Source organism: Epinephelus fuscoguttatus, linkage group LG18 (assembly GCF_011397635.1).
Source record: "Epinephelus fuscoguttatus linkage group LG18, E.fuscoguttatus.final_Chr_v1".
NCBI classification, from domain to species: domain Eukaryota; kingdom Metazoa; phylum Chordata; class Actinopteri; order Perciformes; family Serranidae; genus Epinephelus; species Epinephelus fuscoguttatus.
In genome coordinates, this window is record NC_064769.1 from 1,618,289 (window position 1) to 1,643,177 (window position 24,889).

The window sequence follows — 24,889 nt, forward strand, 5'->3', positions numbered from 1 at the left end:
GAAGAACATTTGATAGAATGATAGTGTCTGCTGGATGGAAGAAGAACAAAAAGACCAGCACCAGGGTGACCAGTAGGGTCGTTTACAATATCTAAGGCGCCGTTGCAGTGATTTTTTAACAATGATGCTGGTGTTTAAGTGCCAGCTGAGATTATCAGTGATAGTGACACCAAGAAATTTAAAACTACTCACCATCTCGACCTCCGTGCTGTTTATGGTGAGAGGGAGATGGGATTCATTCTTGCGGCCAAAGTCAATAACAACTTCCTTTGTTTTGGAAGCATTTAAGATTAGATTGTTGTTCTCACTCCACTTGACTAAATTTTTTACCTCAGATCTGTAGTGTGACTCATCATTTGAGTTTATCAGGCCAATGACTGACAGCAGAGGGCTGAGAATACAGCCTTGTGGTGAGCCGGTGCTTAAAACAAGTTCATCAGATATACAGTCACCAATTCTGACTCGTTGAGGTCTCGAGGTTAAAAAGCTAAAAATCCATTCACATACAGCATCACACAAGCCAAGACACTGGAGTTTATGAATGAGATATGAAGGAATAATACTGTTAAAAGCAGAACAACAGTCAATAAAAAGCATTCTGACATAGGTGTTTCCCTTATCCAAGTGTGCATAGACAGAGTTCAAAGCAAAAGAAATGGCATCCTCCACAGACCTATTTTTCCTATAAGTGAACTGCAGAGGATCAACAGAAACAGGAATCTGACATTTAATATAATCCAGTACTAGCCGCTCCAGGCATTTAATTAAGACAGAAGTAAGAGCGATGGGCCTGTAATCGTTAAGACACGACACAGGTGACTTTTTAGGTACTGGAATTATGATAGATTCCTTGAAGCTACGTGGAACAAGGCAGAGCTCCAGTGACATATTGAACAAGTCCGTGAGCACAGGGGAAAGCTGTTCAGAACATAACCTAGCAACCCGAGGAGGGATGCCGTCTGGACCTGTGGCTTTCCTCATCCTAGTTTTGGACAGAACCTTGCAAACCTAATCTACTGACACAGAGAAACTGGCCTGGTCACTAGGATTAGAAGGGATAAAAACAGGAGACTCAGTGATCATGACATCAAATCTGGAGTAGAAATAATGATTAAGTTCATTTGGAAGTGCAGGGTCAGGAGCTGCAGTGGCGTGGCCTCTGGGTTTATAAGAGGTAACAGTGTTCAAACCCTGACACATGCGTCGGGGGTCATTCTCCCTGAAATGACCCTCAGTTCGCTCTCCATAGGCACGCTTAGCAGCCTGTATAGACCGCTCTAGTGAATATCTGGCCAGCTTGTAGCTGGTAGCATCTCCAGATTTAAAAGCTGTGGCACGTTACTTTAATTTGAGTCTGACATCAGAATTAAGCCACAGTTTCTGGCTGGAATACTGTTTCACCACCTTACGTGGGACACACATATCGATACAGAAGTTGATATATCCAGTAACAGCATCGCAGTATTGATCCAGATCCTCTGATTTAAAAACAGTCCAATCTGTAGCATCAAAACATTCCTGAAGCTGTGTTTCAGCGTCTTTGGAGCAGCACTGTATAGAGTGAACAGTAGGTTTAATTAATCTGTTCCTCTGCACATAAGTGGGCAGAAGGAGAATGGACAGGTGATCAGATTTACCAAAAGATGGTCTTAAAAAGGACCGATAAGCAGACTTTATATTGCAGTATAAATGGTCCAAAGTCTTATCACCTCTAGTGTGATGTTTTACATGCTGGTGGTAGTTTGGAAGGATGGATTTAAGAGAACAGTGATTAAAATCACCAGCTGCAAGAATCACAGCATTCGCGTGTGAGTTTTCATATTTATGAATTATGTCAGCCAGTTCATTTAGGGCAGAGGAGGCATCAGCAGGAGGATGAATATACACGGCTAACATAAAAACAGCTGAAAACTTTCGAGGGAGATAAAAAGGGCAACATTTAATAACAAGACATTCAAGATTGGCCGTGCAAGTTTTGTCCATAACAACAGTGTTTGTGCACCAGTTAGCATGATAGACTTAATTGTTTGGGCCTGTCTAATTATAGACACTTGCTAAAGAGACTTTACAAAATGACTGACAGATGTATGTTTTGACTCATTGGTTTTATATGTTTTATTTTTTGTAGTTTTGTATTTCACGGTGTCTATGAAAGACACAAAAAGACATCTGTATGATGCGTGGCCATTATTTATTGGACCGGTGTAGTTACAGTGAAAACGTAACGCTAGTATGGCCAAGAGCCCCAAGTGAAGAACCGCGTGTGTTCGGCACAAGAGAGAGAAGCATCGCTTGGAAAGCGTGTGACCATAGAAGAGAAGTGTCATGCTGATTCCTGACACCGGGTGGAGAGTACCGCGGATTTAGCTATTAGAAGGCAGCACCAGCGTGGACTACAGCCCTGCAAATATCCCCTACAGGCCACAGCATGCAGTGACTGTTTCATTCCATCACCGTAAACACGGAAGAGGGCGGCTCTGTAGACGGCGTCAGGTTTGAGTGTGTGACTGTGCTCCTATATGGATTTTTGCACAGTTTGAAAGGAAAGACTTGGTAAAACCAAAATAATTGCTGGTTTATTAAGAGAGAGTAATTCATTGATCTGTTAAAAAAGGGAAATATATGTTGGAAGACTTTTGTTAAAAATACTGGTTCATTACTGAGAGAGTGATTTATCTTTGTTACCCAATTGTTGTTCCTGATTTACCAGTATAATAGTTGTCACTGTTTTAATGGTGTTTTTTGATCTGAGAGTTTAAATAGCTAATCAAAGGAATTTGTTTGAGTAACTAGAAATAGCAGTTGATTGCACTGATAACTACATTATATTTAAGGATTTATCTGCACATTAGCAGTAACTTGATGGTATACAGTGTTTATTCTAAAACCAGTACAATGTCAGTTCATGAGGAAAAATCAGAAGGTGGTGAATTAAATGAACAAATAGAGTCCCTTAAGAAGAACTAAATAGTTTGAATGAACAGCTACAATCACAAATGAGGCTGAAAGGGAGAAATTAGAGTTACTTATAGGTGATATTCTTGCTAAAGTATAAATACTAAAAGTAACAATGGATAAGCCTACCTCCACAACCTCCCAGACAGTACAACCCAGAATAGGTAGTCGAACCAATGGGAGGTCCCGTTAGTTCGACCCGTCTTCGCCTGCACACCCCCTCCAGGCTTCTTCTGTTTTCTACTGCGCTGATTTTCTGTTCAGCACCAAGGACAGCGCTACACACTCTCGAGAAGAGCCCTGCACGGCCGAGCGCGACTCTGACAATGATTATTATTATTAATTAATTACTTTATGCCAAGTGCTTTCATTGATGCGCACAGCTGTTCTCTCTCTCTCTCTCTCTCTCTCTCTCTCTCTCTCTCTCTCCCGATCGCTCTCTCTTTCGCTCTGATAAACAGACACAGAAGAACACACACATGCTGGAGAGAGTGAGATATGCCCAACCTGATCTCACAGAAATACGTGAAATGACCACAACCTCTTAACACTGCATTCCATGGTGGCAGCACGTAATGGGTTGAAATTACGTGCCGGTACCACGGAAACAATGCCAATGTAAAGTCAATTAGGATCCATTGTTGTGGTGTACACACGGATTCCCTGATTCAATAACGTCCCGTATACACACAAAAACACTAAAGTGTTCTTGATATTAAAACGGCAAATATATTCCTCTGTTATAATTTCCCACCAATAATAATAATAATAATAATAACATGATAGTTCGGTTGTACTAGATATTTGATATAGGCCTATTCAAATATTCAGTCCCAAAAACGCCGTTTCTGCAGTACCAGCTAAATTATCTGAAATTAACCATCATCCTTACTTTTTCTTAACATAGTTCATCTAGATACAGTGTCATTACTAGTTCAGCTTTACTAGACATTTGATATATTCAGTAGATGTATGTTTTTACGACTCTATTTTACAACAAGCCGCAAAAAACCTACCATCCCAAAAACGTCATTTTTAGAATCTGAAATTAGCCAACATCCTTGCTTTTTTTCTTAACGTAGTTCATCTAGGTGCAGTGTCATTACCGGTTCGGCTTTACTAGATATTAGATATATTCAGTAGATCTATCTTTTTACGACCCTATTTTACAAGCCGCAAACAAACCTACCGTCCTAAAAACGCTGTTTCTAGCATATTAGCTTAAATATCAAAAATTAGCCAACATCTTTACTTTTTTCTTAACATAGTTCATCTAGGTGCAGTGTAATAACTAGTTCGGCTTTACTAGATATTAGATATATTCAGTAGATATATCTTTTTACAACCCTATTTAGAATCCTACTTTGCAAATCAGAAGAACTACAACTATGTTGCTGATATGTATCAAGCTGCATGGTGCGGTCCCAGGGAATTGTAGTTTTTAAAAAATATAAGTGTTTTTCCTAGATCTGGAAGTTGTAAATACTGAATTGAGAGTACACTGTGGACTTTAAGGGGATGGTAAACACACTTGTGTAATCAGATTTTAAATATCTAATTTCTAAATGAGTGAAAATTAATTTTATCCATATTTTACCCATATCTGACAGCACCCCCAGTTGTTGACTACACTCACATGATAGTTGAGGTCAAGAGCTCTCTATAACAGCTGATCCCATGTCTGTACCCCCTTTTGTTGCTGAGTTATAAGCCCTCAAACATGCACTGGGGTTCAAAGGTGAATGGCTGAAAGCAGGAGCCATGCAGAATCTTCATACTGACATATGTTACTCTCCAGGTTGAGACCTTTCCAATGATGTATTTGGTTTAGCTCGATGACAAAGTTTTGATTTTTTCATTTTTTGGACGCAAGCCATGCCAGGTGTAGTTTCAGAGAGCACTTTGAAGGCCCAGTGTATAAATTAAAAAAAAAAAAAAATTGTTTGTTTCTTTGCTTGTTTTTTTTTTTATCTCTTTTATTGTAGATAGTTACTAAAATGAGTCATCCTCAATACAATACTACTAAAAAGTAAAACCAATAATAACAATAATGAAATAAGCAAAAATAATATTAAAATGATATTGAAATGTTAAAATCTATTTACAGAGTGGAATGGTAGCCTAATAGATAACTTAGATACTATTTATTATTGTAAAGACACTTAATTATTGTTTAGACACTATTTAGCCTATTATTGTATTTACTTTTAGCATGTTCTACTTTTATCTATTGTGGGCTATATGTTTTAATTTATTTAATAACGAATTTATTTTATGTAAAGGTGTATTCACACCGGACCTGTTTTTTTTTCTCGCTAGAGACGAGTTTACACACAAAGTCAATGCAAACGGGCGATTGAGCGTATATTCGCCGGAGAGAAAAATTGCTCGGGCTCCGAGCAACAGCGACAGAGCGAGAGAGCGAAATTTCGCTCGTCGCTTGAGATGAGAAATCCCAGCTGGAGCTGTATTTCGCTGGGTCCTGTCGCTTGCAGCTCAACGCCGATTGGCTGCCGTAATCCCAAAATCCCGGGGGGGTTCTTGACTGTCATGACATGTCAGCTTCATTAAAAGTATTGCTGCAAATTAAAAGCAACAACAGATGTAAAAACACACAGAGACAATACATCTGTGATCAGTTCCCTAATTTAATTTTAACAATTTTTTCAATCTTCTCCAATTTTTCGTTTTATTTTATGGAAGTGATCAGTGTAAGTGCACTTGTCCTAGAGCCGCCACGACGGTTTTTATAATGCAAATAACTCTGTTTCGATAAAACCTACAAGCTTCTCTTCCTATGACTTTAACTAAAAATGTGTCTTGTATGTTTTCTGAAGCCTTTACAAAAATGAAACACACTACACTTCTGAGCATTTATATCTCCGACTGCGGCAGACCGCTGCTGAAAATTATACATTTTGATACATAGGTAGGCTATACATATTGCAAAATTCTGTAAATGTACACCAAAGCATACATTTTCGTTTCCAAATATTTTATTACACGAAAGACGAAGAAATTATGATTTTTTTTTTTTTTTTAACCTATTTTGGCACATACATACAAAATCCTCCTGCTCCTCGCTCCAGGCATCTCCAACTCCTACTCTGCTCACATGCTTTGACTCAGGCATCAGAGCCTCTGCACTACAGAGATAGATGCATTGGCGCTGTCCATGGTGCTTAACACTAGGACCGCCAGGATTACAGCGCCCCTCCAAGCGCCGCAACATATGTAACTTCATTGTTTATGGCTGCCCGTGTGCTCAGAAGCACACCAAAAATGCATTTGAGTAATTTCCGAGAAGTTATGATAAAATAAAAAAAATATTACGGACTATAGAATAGGACTGACAACCTCTCCAATGTCTCATGTCAATTAATTAACACTGTTTGTCGGCTTTTGATAATTCTTTTTTTTTTCTTTTTCTGCGCCATGTCTCCAGTTGAAAGTGGTGATTTGCTAAATACATTCTACAATAATAAATTAGATTAACTTTTGGTCTATAATATTGTTGGCTATATTACGCATTTTAATAAAAAAAATTAAGAATAAAAGAAATAAACACCGAAATAATTAGTGGAAACATTTTTTTATTGATACTCCACACACACACACACACACACACACACACACACACACACACACACACACACATGCAACTGCAATGTGGCCAATGCAATAACTGCTCTTCTTCTTGCACACTTGCACATTTCTTTTAAATTATGTATAGTATTTTTATTTGCATTAGTTTGTCATATTTGATCCTATTTTATACAGATTTATTTATTAGAGACAAGAGATTGCTGCCAAACGAAGTTTCGTTGTATCTGCTGTACAATGATAATAAAGTTTCTTATCTTATCTTGTCTTATTATCTATCTGCCATGCGCTTTCATTGAGGCGCGCAGCCGCTCTCTCTCTCTCTCTCTCGCTCTGAGAGAGCGAAAAAGCGAGAATTTCTGAGAGAAAGTGCTCTCAGAAACACACAGAAACACACATCACACATGCTGCATAGAGCATGCCTGAATGAAAATACCACTGTGCAGGATGCTGCTTAGTTACAATGTAACTTGGAGTCAATGAGCCCGAGCCCGACGTAGCCCGATTTGACGGTCCGGGCCCGTGGGCCCCTGCGGGCTTGCAGGGCTCTACTCTCGAGAGAGCCCTGCAAGCCCCTCCAGGCTTCTTCTGTTTTCTACTGCGCTGATTTTCTGTTCAGCACCAAGGACAGTGCTACACACTCTCTCGAGAGCCCAGTAGGAGCCATCAAGTCAAATCAGGATTAAAAACTTTCTGGAAAGGTTATAATCGCCCCAAGCTCAGCTTTGAACAACCAACAGGTAAGCTACTGAGCACAATTTAACCCGTTAAGTTCCGTTGTGTGGTTTTAGAGATATTCAGCAAAATATGAAAATTCATCACATTGTATGAAAAATGGAAAGAACAGGTTAAAGCTGCACGCACTGATCTTAAAGATGAGTGCTCAGATGAAAACTTGGGTGACATGATGGATGCTGTTGAAGGGCTAGAGACACAAGTGAGAGTCGCATATGAAAGTGTATGATCTCAATTAGCCCCTTCTACTGAGATTAGATGGAAAATGGATTCCTGCCCAGCAGTAACAAGAGATTTGATGGAACTAATGAAGGTGCGTGTGAGTGAAGTGGGGCAAGAAGAATTTGATGCTAAAGCAGAGAGCGCAAGGCTTCATTTGGTACTTGACAAAGAATATACTCAGTCAATATTTGGGTCTTCAAGGACTAAGTCCACTGTTCATAGCCACCATTCCAACAGGTCTTCAGCTTCAGCAGAACAGCAAAGTATCACAGCAAAAAGAGCAGAGTGTGTTGCACAGTGGGCCGCAAAGAAGGCTGAAATGAACATGGAGGAAGCAATCACTGCACAAAGACAAGAATTTAAAAGACTGGAAAATCAGAGAGATCTTAATGTGATAGCTGCTAAACTTAAGGCATATTCTGAAGCTGACTCAGATGAGACCTGCAATGAAAATAAAGCAGCATGCAGTAAGGCAGTCAGTTGTCCCACTATACCCTGTAATGAAATTAAAAAAGAACAAACATGTCAGAATAGCTACGAAAAAACAAACAATACTAACAATGAAACATCGTTGGTACAAGCCCTACATGACACAATGGTTCTTACCAGACTTCCTGCACCTGAGCCCCCCCTTCTTAGGAGATCCACTTACGTTCTTAGAGTGGAAAACAAGTTTCAAAGCGTTGATAGAATGTCGATGTACAAATCCAGCAGACAAGTTGTTTTACCTGCAGAGATACATCAGTGGTGAGGCACGATCTGTAGTGGAAGAAAGCTTCTACAGAAAAGATGGTGACGCTTACAACCAAGCATGGGAGGCATTGAATGCTTGCTATGGTCATCCATTTGTAATCCAGCGTGCATTTAGAGAAAAATTAAACAACTGGCCAAAGATTAGCTCAAGAGAGTCACTTAAAATTAAGACAATTCAGTGATTTTCTGACCACCTGCAGCAATGTCATGCCTCATATCAAAGGACTCCAGGTGTTAAATGATTGTGAGGAGAACCAAAAGATGCTCCAAAAGCTCCCTGAGTGGTTGATCTCTTGCTGGAATCGCCATGTTACAAAGTAGCTGTGACAAACAGAGGAATACCCCAATTTCAAGGAATTTGCTGGTTTTGTGGCAAAGGGAGCTGATATCGCATGCAATCCTGTGACTTCCTTTCAGGCCTTGAAGTCTGTTGAAGAAAAGCCCTCAAGAGATGCTAAACGTCCATAGGCTAGTGCATTTAGTACAAATGTGAAAGCAGGTGAATCAGGTAAATCAATGACTGTGATGAAAACTTGCAGTGCTGTGGAGAACAGCTCAAGAAATTCAAATGCATCAAAGAAAGTAAACATATCATCATCTCCAAACCCAGTCACATGCCTATGCTGTGGAGAGAGTCACTCCATCCACAAATGCCAGAAGCTCTCCAGTAAGCCTGTAGAGGAAAAGAAGAGGTTCATAATGGACAATAATCTGTGCCTTGGTTGTCTCAGGAGAGGACACATTTCAAAGGAGTGCAAGAATAACGCTACTTGTGGCATGTGTAAGAAATCTCATCCAGCACCTCTTCATGAGGGCAGATCTACTGCTGCAGATACATCATCTTCTCATGTCCATCTATTTGGAGCAGCATCTTCTCCCGGCTGCACGAATTACAGAATGAAGTACCTCGCAAGCCAAAGCCAAAATGAAAAGGACTATCCCGCAGCAGCCAGCTTCATAAAAAAGAATTTTTATGTTGATGATGGCCTGATCAGTGTAGAATCTGTGGACTCAGCCATTAAACTTGTGAGAGAAGCACAAACTGTGTGCACAAAAGGGAAGGTTACACCTCCACAAGTTCATCTCAAGTTTTGGAGTCTATTCCTGACAGTGAACGAGCTAATGGAGTAGAGAATGTGGATCTCAATTGCGGGGAACTTCCAGTACAGGCAGTGCTGGGAGTAAAGTGGAGTGTTAACAGTGACACCTTCTCCTTTAAGGTTGCTCTGGATAATAAGCCAGCAACATGGCGGGGAATACTCTCCACAATTGCGTCCACTAGGTTTTCTAGTTCCTTTCCTCCTACAGGGAAAGAAAATACTGCAGGAAATGTGCCAAAAAGGCATCAGATGGAATGAACAACTGCCCGCAGAATTAAAGCCACGGTGGGAGAGCTGGCCAAATGATCTAGAGAATTTGCAGAAACTCCAAATCCCAAGATGCTTTGCTCCTGAAAACCTAGGGAAGGTGCAGAGAGTTGAGCTGCATCACTTTTCAGTTGCAAGTAGCCATGTGTGTGGTCAGTGCTCATATATCCGAGTGGTGACAGAAGACAAAGTGCATTGCTCCTTAGTCATAGGTAAGGCGAGGGTTGCACCCACCAAAGTTGTAACCATACCTAGACTGGAGTTAACAGCTGCAGTGGTCTTCTCAGCAGTCAGCTCTATGCTAAAGGAGGAGCTGGAGGTCAAAATTGACCAAGAATACTTTTGGACAGACTCACAGGTAGTTTTAGGCTACATTAACAATGAAGCCCGCAGGTTTCACGTTTTTGTAGCAAATTGGGTTCAAAGAATCAGAGAAACAACAGATTCAGCTCACTGGTACTATATTGAGACTGACCAAAACCCAGCTGATCATGCTTCCAGAGGCCTCAAGTTAGCAGAGTTAATGAGCTCAACATGGTTTACTGGACCAAAATTCCTGTGGGAAAGAGAGCTTGTCACACCAAAGTCAACACCTGACGGAGCAATTCTGGAGTAGGTGGGGGAAAGAGTATCTCGCGAACATCACCCTCAGACAACGCTGGCACTCTTCAAGGCGTAATGTGAAGATTGGAGACATTGGGCCTTATTCACTAATATGTGCGTGGAAATGTTATTACTTTGCGCACAAAATAAGTGCGTACGCAAAATCACCGTGGGATTCATGACACCTGCGCACCGGCCAATTTTGTTCTCACCACCTTGCGTATGTGTGTGAATCAGAATCATTCTAAATTGACAGGCGCGTGCTCGCAATTTGTGATTAGCATACTACCACGCCTCCATTTCTCCATACAAGGAAACTGCTTGCCTAGAGTTGATTCATGAATGAAGGAAGCGTCTACGTGAGGAGAGAAGTAGTAAACTCTATTACAGCGCGTGTGTGGGCATGTATGTTATTACAGCGCACCTCTTGAGGGGTTTCAGGGTATGTGTATGGTGTCATTAGCCATGTTTTAAGGCCATATCCCCGGTCACCTAAACAATATAACATTTTAGCATTAATGGAATAGAGTCTTACTAAAAATACTAACTAAAAACAATTGAAATAAAAGACTAGAACAAAAGATGCTCACCAACAAGCCATCCACTTCTCACAGCCCCTGCCTCCAAACGCATTCCCACTATACTGTTATGCAAAATAAATGAGTCGTGGGTGCCTCCTGGCCAGCGGGCCACAGCGTTAAGGATATGGCAGTCGGCATTACAGATCATATGCACATTGGTGGAGTGATAGTTTTTTCTGTTCATGTATTGCATTGAGTCAATCGATGGAGCTTTGATGCGCACATGGGTACAGTCTATTGCGCCGATTGTATTTGGCATTCCAACTATGCCATGGAACCCCCTCTTCACATCGGTCTGATTATGTTCATCATATGGGAATTTGATATATTCAGGCAATAGCCTTAGGATGCCATTTAATATCCGTGGGATGACACGGCTCAGAGAGGGTTGTGAAATCCCAGCCCGGTCTGCTATTTCTCTCTGAAATGTACCTGTAGCCAGGAAACCGAGGGTGGACAGGACTTGCACCTGATGAGGTATCGGATGAGAACGGCGTGTCGGGTGATTTAGATACTCCAGAGAATCGCATAGTTGCAGTAGCACATGCCTTGGCAATCGGCCGAATAAGCCATTCATCATTTCCCAGTGAGCAAAAAGTAGTCCAGATCACGTCTAAAAGACGTAATTTCGGGACATCCAGAAGACGTCTTCAGGGGAGCCAGAATGAAAGTTTTTTATACGTCTTTTCTGGACGTTGTTAGGACATTCCCTTCTGGACATCCAGAAGACGTCTTCAGGGGAGCCAGAATGAAAGTTTTTTATACGTCTTTTCTGGACGTTGTCAGGACGTTTCCTTCTGGACGTCAGAAGACGTCTTCAGGGGAGCCAGAATGAAAGTTTTTTATACGTCTTTTCTGGACGTTGTTAGGACGTTTCCTTCTGGAAGTCAGAAGACGTCTTCAGGGGAGCCAGAATAAAAGTCTTTTATACGTCTTTTCTGGACGTTGTTAGGACGTTTCCTTCTGGAAGTCAGAAGATGTCTTCAGGGGAGCCAGAATAAAAGTCTTTTATACGTCTTTTCTGGACGTTGTTAGGACGTTTAATTTCTGGACGTCAGAAGACGTCTTCTTGGGAGCCAGAAAGAGAGTTTTTATATGTCTTTTCTGGACGTTGTTAGGATGTTTCATTTTTAGATGTCCAGATTACGTTTTCAGGAGAGCCCGATTGAAAGTTTTTTTATACGCATTTCCTGGACGTCGTATAGACGGTTCATTTCTGGACGTCCAGAATACATCTTCAGGGCAGTCAGATTTAAAGGGGTTTTTTTTTTTACGTCTTTTCTGGACATTGTATGACTGTTGTTGAAAGTACTTACTGCAGACATCATTTCTAGACATCCACAGGACGTCCAAAAGATGAGATGAGAAGATGCAAAAGACCAATTGTCATGACTGCTTCTATCATTTTTTCTGTGAGAAAAGAACCCTCAAAGATCTCTGGGGGTGCCCTAGACCCCGTTTTAGAACCACTATAGATTGACCATGAAGATAACCTTAAATGCAGTATGGACCTCAGTTTAGTCTGATGAAATTAGGTAGCAGGGGTGAACAGTAAAAGGAGTGCCTTCCAAGCTCTTGTGAAATGCATTGACTTCAACAACTAAATGACAATTCAGTAGATCAATTAATACAGACAGCTGTTCAATCATCCATAGCAAAACTGATCACTCTAGAAAGCAATTACTTCAATCTCAGTGTATTAACATGAAAATTCTAAAATTGAACTTTAGCAAAGTGTTTGTATCTCACATTTTGTAAAATGTGTGACTGGCAAAAGAGTTGCCACTCTTTTGTAATTTAACAGTTCAAGTACTTTTCAAAGACAAATTGTTTCAAAATTAAGGACAAGTAATTTTCACAGAAAATCGCTGTCGTCTTGCTAAATCCTGTTTAGTCACCACAAATAATTTAATGTCTCAATAAAAATGCCCAGTTGTCGCCAAAAAATTGTCTATGCCTCGTTAGAAATATCGGTTTTTGTGGCCAAAAATCATCTACATCTTGGTAGAAAAATATCCAGTTTTGTTGCCACAAAACTGTTGACTTCTCGCCACAAATATAGTGTTCTTGCCCCATAATTGTTGAATTGTTCAAAGTTGACAGACCAAAGCTCAAAATCAAGGACCTTTTGGTAAATCCAAGATCTTTAAAGTTCTTCGTTTCTATCTTTTTAATTCATGCACTTTCAGGTCTTTCCAGACACGTGGCAACCCTGTTTAACAGTGTGAAAGGCGAAAACACACAACATACAAGGGATCCACTAATATGGAAATTGTAGCCTATACAGATAACATTAAAATTGCGGTTATGGCCAATAAATATTTACCAATATGATCAATGATCAATGTCAATATGATCTGTACAAATCAAGTTTCACTGATAATTACATTTTGGACATATTGAAAACCACATGTAAACACTGAATTTGAAAAAGCAGTCTCTCTTTATTTCTACAACATTCCACTCTAATTATAATAACAGTTTTTAACATATATATAATAGCAGTTTGGGAACAAGTATATAACTTAACCAAGTCTTTTGAGGAAAAAGGTGATGGTAAAAAAAACAAAAAACAACAAAGACAAACATTGCAATTCCTTCCTTCCTTCCTTCCTCCTGTTCTTCCTTCTCTCCCTCCCTTCATTCATTCATTCCTTCCTTCCTTTCTTTCCGTCCGTCCTTCCCTCCCTCCCTCAGGAACAACTAGACTTAAGAGTCAGAATGAATTCTAGAGTGGACTAATTAAATTGCTTGGTCTCAGGAGGTTAAACAGAACATCAATAACAATCAGAACAACAAGAACAATCAGAACATTTCAATAATTTCTATTTATACCCTCCTCCTCCCACCCTTCCAGGGGCATGTTTTAAATGATCACCTGCTGCAGCCCTTATCGCTGCTTCAGTTGCGGATTGGTCCCACTTCATGACAGCAGCTACAAAATAAACAAACAATAAATTATAATGATAATAAATAAACAAAAGAAAAACACAGATTCTAATGTTGAGGTCAAGGCTAGCTGGCAGAGACATGTACATGAATAGATGTACATGTACATGTACATGAACTGGTCTGTACTATTTCATTTACAGTTTCAGTAATGCCGACAAGGAGCATGTGAAAGCGCAGTGCACACAGAAAAACTACAAAGATGGCGGGTGATACTATTGCCCCGACACAAACTTTTAGGAAGACCAAATTACAAAAACAGGTATGGATGTAATTAGGCTTCTGGGCAGATGGAGAAGGCAAAATTTACTAGCAAAAGCAGGGTTTTCGGGGTGTCGGTGGCTTAGTAGTAGAGCAGGCGCCCCATGTACAAGGCTGTTGCCGCAGCGTCCGGGTTCGACTCCAGCCTGTGGCCCTTTGCTGCATGTCCTTGCCCCTCTCTCTCTCCCCTTCACGCTTAAGCTGTCCTATCAATTAAAGGCTAAAACGCCAAAAAAATATCTTTTAAAAAAACAAAAAGCAGGGTTTTCCCTAGCCTGATACTCCAACTGAACTGCCATTTCATTTCACTTCATTATTCAGTCTGACCCCGCTCCCATAGCAGCCGTTTTCAAAGGTGGGCGGGACTCCTCAGTGATTGATTGATCTTCAACCAATAACTGTGAAACCTCTGCTGTCTTTCTCTACCGACATTATCAACAACTTCAGCTTGCTATGAGCTAGCTACACATGTCAGAACATGTCTGTCAATGCGAAATATTGTTCAGTTTGTTCTGGTCTGTCCTCCATGTCTCCCCCAGTTCAGTGACATCATTGCATTCAAAGTGCCCTGATTGGAGGCTTGAAATTCCAAGTTTTGAAATCGCTGTGGATGGGAGCAGGTTCAGACCCTAGAATCGCTTTGCAAAAATCTCTGTAGTGGCTAGCGACTCAAAGGCGGGCCGCCTTCGTACTTTTGGCCACCTCCTTTGTTGAAAATTAAAGTATTAGTAGTATTGTGATGTTGGCGGAACGATAAAGGCGGAACATTTCAGGGCATTTCAGCATCGGGGCTGTTTCCAGAATGCACACGCTAGTGCGCTAGTAGCAGCTAGTAAGCACAGACTCTCGTAGTTCATTTTCTTGAAAGCACTGTTTGGGCACGTTTTGATTTAATGGCTAGATAGTTACCTTTGCGAGACGAACGTGAAGTATACTGTAAACTGTCTTCACCATCACTCAGTCTAAAGTTATAGCGGACCAGCGAACTGCAATACAATAGTAACATTACCAAACATGACCTGTGAAACAACTTTCACTCGGAGGTGAAGAAAATAACTCAATGCTCAGTTTCACCTCATAAACCCTGCACCGCTCAGAGTCTTATAAAACGACAACTTTCCCCAGAGGTAAGAGGCTGCGCTCCACCACTTGATATAGAACTGTAAACATTAATAACCACAGCTGAGCGCAGTCATGGCGCATTGCTAGTTAGATGACGTAAAAAGCAAATGCGCCAGAGACCAACAAAAACCTGGTCTAAAGTCAACGGCGCAGTATTTCGCTGTTAAACAAGTTAGTAATATCCCACACTAGGCGGGTGCACAATGTGCGTGCACTCTGCTCAGACAGACACAGAGCAGCCACACATATGCAAAAGATAACAAATAAAAAAATGATTACAATGTGAAAGGTTATTATTGTGCGCATTACAATATTTATCAGAAACACGTCTTAATGGTCAGTCATTAATCAGAATGATCTAATCGCAGTAATAATGATCATCATAATTTGTAATAATGACAAATGAAATTGTGAAATTATCTGACCAATCATGGCAACACCTCCCGCACGAGGAGATCCGTCTCCTCAGCTGTAAAACACTCACTCATGGGGCGTCGTTTCAGCAAAAGCTAAGGTATGGCAATATGGCATGACGTCACAGAACTACTGATGATGGAGTTTCAAAAATATAAACTTACATAAAACTTCACTTTGGTCTTTGACCTGTCAGAAGTACATACTATGCTTTTGAAAACTGTTTCAAAGGACATGAAGCTGTTTCTCACATTCATAATACCTCATGTCTGCATGTAATGCATGACTTGGTGAGAGCAGTGTAAACATCGGACCTATTTCGGCGCATATTTCAGCACCACGGACAGCGAGCGGACGTTTAATTATCATTAGTCATGTGTTTAACTTCACAGAAAATAAAGAAAATAAATTAATTACAAGCACATTTCTAGAAGATAACCAAGGGGTCCGGTGTATGAAACACAGTAAAACAAAGGCCAATTTGGTACAATACTGTATAGGCGAATTTATTGGAGTGTCTCCAGAGACCGAAAATACAAGCTTAACATGCCGACATGAAGAAAAAACCCACATACAATCAGACGGGCTTCAAGACATCATTTAGACAGGCTGTCTACAGCAGCAGAGCAAAATGCTTTACAACACACAGATAACTCACATAACTCATAACTCGCGGAGGAGCGAAGTAGTGAACAATTTGATTCAATAACACTGTATTCACTAACACTCGTATTCACTGATGAGCATATTATTGACCTATTTAAGTGCAATACAATAACACAACCAGGCAGTGCGCCTCAGGAGTAAACAGTGCACTGTTTCTCTCTCTCTCTCACACACACACACACACACACACACACACACACACACACACGTCTTTTAATACAACCATGACACAAGTAAGATGACTACTAGGGCTGTCAACAAATATTCTAAATTCGAATTTGAAAAAAAAAATGGACCTTCGAATGTTAAAATTGATATTCGATTGTGGAGAGAGAAAAAAAAACACAACCGCAGCTGTCCTCTTTGCGAGTGGGCGTTGGCCTGGGCGGCTGCACTGAACACACTAAGGGCCACACTGCCTGCAGAGGTGCTGCTAAGCGCAGCACACCGAAATTCTCGCACGAGCTGGAGCACATCCGTTCACATCAGACGCATTTCTCCATGCTGGTCGACAAGCATTTCTGCTCCCAGCTGTTGTCTCCGTCACCCTGCTTGACACATGACACGCAGAAAATAGACCAGAGCCGGCCACGGAGCTGCGCGACGCGGCGCAGCCGGTGTGGATGACACAATCGGTTAACATGGGCGCCGAAAGTAAACTGGCTTCGCTTCGAGGCGCTTCGAGGCTCTTCGCAGCGCTTCTGCGAGCGGTGTGGCCTGACGGGTCAGAGAGGAGGGGGCGAGCGAGAAGTCCGCGGTCATTTATAACGTAATGTTATAGATAATTGTTTTATGTGTTTTAATGTGTAGGTATGTAAATGTTTTCAAAGACGTTTATGTTGAAATAAAAATACCTACAAGTAGTTATGTTTCCTTATATTAATACATATACAAGTAGGCCTATGTTTCCTTGTATTAGTTTGCCCTCTTGTGGACATAATGCGGAAAAAAAATATTCGAATGGTTCGAACATATGAGTTATTTTTAGAAGGAATATTCGAACGTCATTTTTGAGCAATTTTGACAGCCCTAATGACTACAGAACCTCTCTTTTTTCCTCCTGATTCCAAGGTATGGCAGCTGCCATACCTCGCCATACCTAAATGACGCCTATGAAGGTCTGCCATCTAACTAGCTCTCCGCCATGCGCTCCAATCATGCCTCTTTTAAAAAGGGAATGAGAGGTGACACTCTGATTGGCTTATTGGATAATACGCCCAAAACACACCCATGACTAATTCACAGAGTAAGTCCAACCCTTTTAGACTCTCCGCCATGGCACACAGTATAAAAACGCGCTGTCTAACTAGCAAGTGACTGGGACACGCCCATGCGCCGCACGCCTGGCGCTTCGCGTTTTAGACCATCTAAATAGGGCCCTTAGTCTGTCAAATCTCAATTTCTTTCACTTAAGCATATGATACTACAGTGCGCACCGCGCACAAGCCGTAAACGCCGTACAACGCACATTCTCCAACCTTTGCCACCTTTGTCTCCAAAAAATTCAGGGAAAACCCCGAAAAGCCAGTGTGCAAACGGTGCTGTCACATTTTCAAGATGAATGGTAGAAACACATCCAACCTGGCCACAGTAACAAATATGTTGTATATAATATACATATGTATTATATATTTTCTCAGTGGTATCAAAATTGTTAGAGAAATGTAGAATTTTTTTTTGCTATTGACGACTACCACATGAGTCAAATGTTATCTAAAGGCCACATAGTTCATTAAAAAATACATTGCACATCAAAAGTCATGTGATATGAATTTTCTGAATCCAAAATTTAAATTTCAATGTATCATATTGTAAAAAAGTAGTATTAGTCTAATATTAAACAATATTACATTTCATTCATAACAGTATCGAAAAATATGACATCAAGCATACCTTTTATTGCTGAGAACAGATTGGTGTCCTCTATCCCCATCTTGTCTTTCTTCCCTTCCCTTTCATATTTAACAGTGCCATCACTTCATTGGTGAAGAGCCTAATCAAAGAGAAATCCACAAGAAAAAAAGAAAAGAAACACTGAAGCAATACCAGCAAGCAGCAAATACCAGGCTGTTTCACATCAGAGTAAATGGAAATTGGGGGTATTGCTCATCACAAAACCAAATTTAGACCAAAGAAGATAAATATTTTCATTAATAATGGACATTGTTTGTAGTAGATAGAGAGACTGAGAAAGACTAAATGTAGAGACACTAGTGGTACATTTCCTCCAAACATACTGAAATGTGGACAATATAATGTGATAACTTGGCTGGATAGAAAAAAAAAATCCTATTGCTCACTTTTCCTGTCTCTTTACTCTTCCCCTCTCCTCAACTCCTTCCCTTTCCTCTATCCTTTTTCCTTATAGGCTATATGTAATTTTCCTAACCAGTCCTACATTTTAAATGTTCAATTAACAAATATGTATGTATTATAACCAGGTGTATCTCAAAAAATTACAATATTGTGAAAAAGTTAAATATTTTTTGTCAGGCATTTTTAAAAGTGAAAACTGTATATATTCTAGATTAACTGCATGTAAACTAAAATGTTTTGAGTATTGTTTGCATATAATTTTGATAATTACAGACTGCAGCTAAAAATCCTGAAATTTAGTATCTCAAAATATTTGAATACTTTATTTATGCAGTATAAAGACCACAAATCTCTCAAACTCAAAATGGTGATTTACTCAGTCTTGTTCATAACACACAGTCACAATCATGGGGAAGACTGCTGATTTGGTAGTTGTCCAGAAGACACTTGTTGACAGCATTCACAAGAAGGGGAAGCCACAATTATATTCAAACAACTTCTGCATCCGGGCAGCAAAGCGCAAAAAACAACAAAAATGGTGATTTTCACTGAAAGGGTTACAGGTTTGCATCCCTGAAATGCACCTCTCTCATGTCCACAATATGACAAGATGAGGGAAACACATCGCCTATATTTGCAGAAATCTCCCACATTTTAACACCCTTTCAGAGACATTCAAAAAATTAATAATCCTGGGAGACTGGGCAAAACTCAAGAGAATGAGCAGAAATACAAATCTCATAAATCTATTTCTCCAGTATTTTGGCACTTCAGGCATACTGTGGTTGATATCTGAAAATGCTGAAGGACATCACTGGGAACCCAGTTGTAATTTGAAGAGGTATCCCCACGCTACAAGTATCAGACAAAAAAGTAATTTTTTTTTTTTAACCCAACAAAACAAGATTCTTCAAAATAACAGCCTTTAAATCCCATACTACCAAGTCATCTATTCTGATCTCAAAACTTTGTTGAATTTCACCGAGATGACAGGTTTGCATCCCTGCATCTGTACATTTCTGCTTAATTGAGCTTACATTCTGGTGAAAGTTGCAAAGTGATTAGCACGTATGACTTATTTATGATGAATTTTGTTTTTTGATTTTTTAAAACTCTGACGCTTTCTGATGCAACCACCAAAACTATAAGCCCATAACGCCAGCCAAAGATGTTTAGCATAGGACTGGACTTAAGTGCAAAGTTAATTTATTTCCATGGGGAAGGCAGATTGCCCTGGAATAATAACAATGTTAGGGTTATATGCAATAGAGCCTCTGTACCGCTCTGAGCTCAGGTCTTAATTATTCTTAGTGCCACACACATAGGAAGTTAGTAGGCATATATTGAGCTTTGATGGCTAGGGCTACTTCAAATCAACAAAATTCTATCATCCTCCAAAATAGCCTGCCATGATCATTCTGCTCCAAAGTCCAAACATCTGTCTTGAGACATATTACAAGTAAAATGTATGAATAATTACCTGTCGAGAACTTTGTGCGTGCAGTCTTTTAAATCTTTCCCACCCACTCTTGACAGTTGACAAACCTGTAAATACAAGCATTTTTATTTTTGTATTTTTACTAAAACACTGCAGTCCTCTGCTGTGAACACATAATGAGCTGCAGAGGTAGTAGAACCACACACACACACACACACACACACACACACACACCACACACATACCTCGCACCTGCGGGAGCTACAGGAGGGAGACGCTTTGTGGGGAGCTAGAGTGGTGAATGTGTGCTGTTATTGTGGCTAATCCCTATTAGTTAATATAGCTGGAATATTCCACCTCAGTGTTTCTGCTACATTCATTTAGCAGCGGCGTGTCTGCTCCTTCAAAACATTTTTGCAAATGCACCACCACTCTGAGACATCTGTGCACTTGCACAGTGCAGCAGCCAGTATAGTGAGGAGAGCAGCGGTGAGGGGAGTGGGGAGTGGGGGAAGGCTCCTATTTAGGGATGCACCGAATATATTCAGCCGAATATTGCCAAAGAAAAAACACACATTCGGTATTCGGTGGAATAAGTGAAAAGCAAGGCCGAATATTAGCAGCGTGTTTTGATAACGCAATCAAACAGCGCGTGACGGACAGAGTAAAATGTCAGCAGTGTGGCGATAAACAGTAACGCGAATCCCGCCGTTGTGGGTTGAACGGGGTCACAGACACGACAGGAATACGTATTCTGTCAAATACGGCTGCGCATTATAACGGCTTACCAGCGAACAAGTCCGCTCCAGGTGAATAACTTGTTGTCATGACTGCCCAAAAGTACCTGAACAGCTGAGCCATGGGGGCACACAGTATGTGGCGTATCAGAGGAGAAACTTTAGGGACTGTTCGTTACTTATGAAGGGACTGTTCTTTACTTATGAAGGGACTTGTCAGAGGAGGAGGGTGGCTGGTTGATTTTTATTTCATTTATTTATTTTATTTTGATCCCCCCTATGTTAATCACTTATTGATGCTGTTTTTGAAGTATGAATAAGTCAGTAAGTAATTTATTCCATTGAAATATCATTGATGTATTATAGAAAAGTGATTTATCTTTTTATAAATGACAAAAGCCTCATTTTCGCTGTGGTATCGTGATACTCCTCAGAACCATGATATTTTCACTGGTATTGTACCGTGGGTCCCAATTGAGGGATGTCTCTCACTCTCAACCCTGTCATATTAATCTGAACAGCACAGATACAAATCAAGTAGACACTAGTATGTAGTAGTGTTGTCACAGTACTATCTTGTGTGCTCGATATATATTTTTTTTCTTTGTGGAACTTTAGGGGCTCCGTACTTTTCTAGTATGCTGAATGATAAACAAAAGTGTAAAGAACACTCTTCCTAACTGTAGACTCACCTTAGTTGAGTTGTTAAGTGTCCACCAGGGTAACTGTGTGTATTTGTCTGTTGGGGAAAGACAGGATAAAATCAGCCAGTGTATCAAGATGCCAGGAACACATTTAGATTTTATTATAGTCAATATTGAGATCACGGTTATTAGACACAATTGACGTATTAAACATCATGCACGTATTTAACTAAAAAAAAAAAAAGGTCTTTAACAATGGAACAGTATTTTTTGTTGTTCCTCTTCTGACTCCTTGAAACTTAAGTGTTTCCAATTGCTTCAACCTTTCATGTGGACCAAAGGCTCTCTCTAGATCATCTTGGCTCAAGCTGAACTAAACATGCCACAGCATGCCTGAAAGTGAATTTAAGCTTTTATGGAGGGGCGAGAGCACATAGTTACAAAGGATAGGGTGCGACTAATAAGACAAAACCAGAGCATCACTGCAAAATGGAATGCAGCACAATAATTTTATCTTGTTTTCATAATTGTGGGAGGCCGTAATTATAATTGAGATTTGCCTGATTGCCCAGCCCTAACTAAAACCTCATCAAGTGCCTCTATACTATACTTTACTATACCTCTGAACTATACATGCACACATACACTTTATCCAGTCCATAAGCTCAATTTTGCACTACTGATCTGTTTCTCATATTGCACTGTCGCTACCACTGTGCCTTTTTACTTTTTTGAGTATAACTCTTTTTAGCTCAGGTTTTATTTATGCCTCTACTTATTATATCTTATATTTTATATTTGCATGTTGTGTCAAGTGTACTGTCTGCACCGAGGGTCTGAAGAGAAAAGCAATTTCGATCCTCTGTATGTCCTGTACATATTGTAGAATTGACAATAAAGCTGACTTTGACTTTGACTTTGACTAATACCTACTCAAAGCCCCCTAAATACCTCCTCAAGGATCTCTAAAACCTGATCGAGGACCTCTATAACCTCCCGAAGGATCTGTAAAACCTCTGACACCTCCTCAGGTACCTCTAAAACCTGTTACACTTATTCAACAATATCTACAATGTATTTAACAACAACTAACAACACTTTCACGACGCTCTTGTAGTGGTACTGTTCTCTGTAGCCTAGCGGCGGCTAATTAGCGGCTAGCGGGCTCAGCGCACCCCACCCCACCCCGGCGCAATGTCGAAGCTTCGATTTAAAATTGTTTTGGGCTCAAAAACTTCGATTTTCCAAAATGAAGTCGAAGGTCAGCACTAACATGAACACACGACTCCTACATTGTTGAAGTGGCCACATTCACCAGGAAATAAGAAAAGGCTAACATCAGTTAGCAGGCTAGCGAGGTAACGTTAGCTGTTGCTATTAACCAGCAAGTAGATTTACCTTTCACGTCGGGCCCGTTAGAAGTTTATTTGGTCATTACTCTTCATTCCCTGTTAGCAACAAGTTTGTAAATGAAGCTACGGTTGCCCGTGGTTCATGTGGGTGCGAAAACTGTTTACCAACTGCCTATCATTTAGCTTTGAAGCTAAAGCGCGAACAAACAAGCACACATAACTTACAACTTTTCCTGATCTTTTGCGAACAACATTACATAGAATGATTTAAGCTTTCAGTGGGATAACCTGTGTTTCAAATAAGACTAACAAATGATAAAGTTTCATGAAATCATTTGTCACACGTTTTTCTACCTTGCAGAATCTTCTCCAGTGGCAGCTCAGGGAATCCGTGGATTTTCGAGTGTCCAGGTAGATCCCTCCACTGAAAATTAAGACTCGTCATATCCATCCGCCACAGAGTTAGAGAAAGCCGGTTTAATTCCAAGTATTTGATCAATAAAGAGCTTTGCATCCGCAAATTAAAACAAAAAAAGGTTGTCGGAAGCAATTTTACTCATGACATAACTTCCAGTGTTGTCCCAAAAGTAGAACTGTCTTTCACAGCGGAGGGATCAGAAAGTAAGCCCTCCTCCCCTCCCAAAAAGGTGTTTCGACTCAAGTTACAGCACCTTATGTTATGCAGTGCTCACAGCTAATTAGAAAAAAAAGATTTAAAATGAAAAAATTCAACAATAACAATTACGGTGGCTTATTGCATTCATTCAAAAATTTAAAAAATCCTTTTTTTATGAGATAATTATCTCAACATTTGAGATATGTTTTCTAAAACAATTTTTTCCCCCTGTTTTTATGAGATAATAATCTCAACAGTTGAGATAATTCCTCTAAAAAAAACAGGGACTTTTTTTTTTTTAATGAATGCAATAAGCCACTGTAAAAAAAAAAAAAAATCAATAAAACTGAATATACATAAACAAACAAACAGTCTACAACCAGTGGTGCAGCAGCCCCATTGTCACCATATCCAAACCAAATTTTACTTTGGATCAATCAATTTAAACAAAGTTCATTTTATTTATTGTTGCTTTAGTAAAAAGTAGCTATGTTTCATACCCCTTCCCTGAAAATGATATTTTGTACACATCTGCATGTGAGGCATTCATGGAGGATCGTAAATTGATTCATTCAGATGTTTCAGGGTTAGATGTATAATGTAACTGCATCTGTGCAGTTCTGCTTAGGCTATAGACAGTGGGTCACCTACAGACTTAGTCAGTTGCTGTACCAATTCTTTCTAGGCATTTCATCACAAAAGGGGTCAAGGCTAGTTCCTTAGGCATGCTTTCTTTAGAAGGGGTACTACATGTGAAGTCTTCTGCATTTCAGTTGCAAATGTTGCCAAAATAAATGCACTGTGATTATCTGGACTTGTAGCCTTCCTCTGATTCAGGCGTTTAAAAACGCTGACCTGTTCAACAGAAACAGAATTCTATCAGTCTAGGTGCAAGAGAATATTATAATCTGACTAATTCCTTCAAACCCAGAGAAAACATGTTCACTTGATTTGCAAAATCTGTTTCACTACCTACCACTACTTTCTGAGTAATAGTCAGTCATCCCCTTATAGTTTTCCATAAATGTTTTATATTTTGCTTCTCAAAGCATTTTCTAAAACAGCCAAGGGGCCTGCCTTGCCTATATGTTGTTATTAATTTGCTTGATGTTGATATTGGTGTAGGTAAAATGGTTTACATGAGCTTTTAGCTGAGGTTGTTCTGTTTAATTTGGTGCATACATACATGATTTGTGCTTGTTGTGAGTGTGTGATTTGAAATACCCAAAAACATCTGATCTGGATTCTGGATAGGATAAGATGATCAAATTCGTATCCCGTTTTTACGCTCACATAATCAGGTTTTTAAATACACATTTTTGAGATGTAATCTTATCCAGATAACCCTGATCCAGATCAAAAGTTTTGAAATGGTTAGCCCAAGCATTTTCTTGATAGATAGCCTTTTATTGTCCCATGGGGAAATTTGTTTTCACAAATTGTCACAACAATATTTGGGTACACAAAAACACCATCAACAAACACCATGCACAAACACCACCAAACATTGAACAACATACAGTTGCAATCAAAATTATTCAACCCCCATTGCATA

General features: G+C 40.0%; 1 long non-coding RNA gene across 1 annotated transcript; it reads right to left on the reverse strand.

Moving 5' to 3' along the window:
- Positions 1 to 12,693: 12,693 nt before the first annotated feature.
- LOC125905872 (uncharacterized) lies at positions 12,694 to 23,411 on the reverse strand. Its single transcript, XR_007451705.1, has 5 exons — positions 23,073 to 23,411; positions 21,415 to 21,461; positions 20,028 to 20,092; positions 18,125 to 18,224; positions 12,694 to 13,754 (listed from the first exon to the last, which is right to left on the reverse strand). It is a non-coding gene; the product is annotated as an uncharacterized LOC125905872 (long non-coding RNA).
- Between the last annotated feature and the right edge of the window lie 1,478 nt (positions 23,412 to 24,889).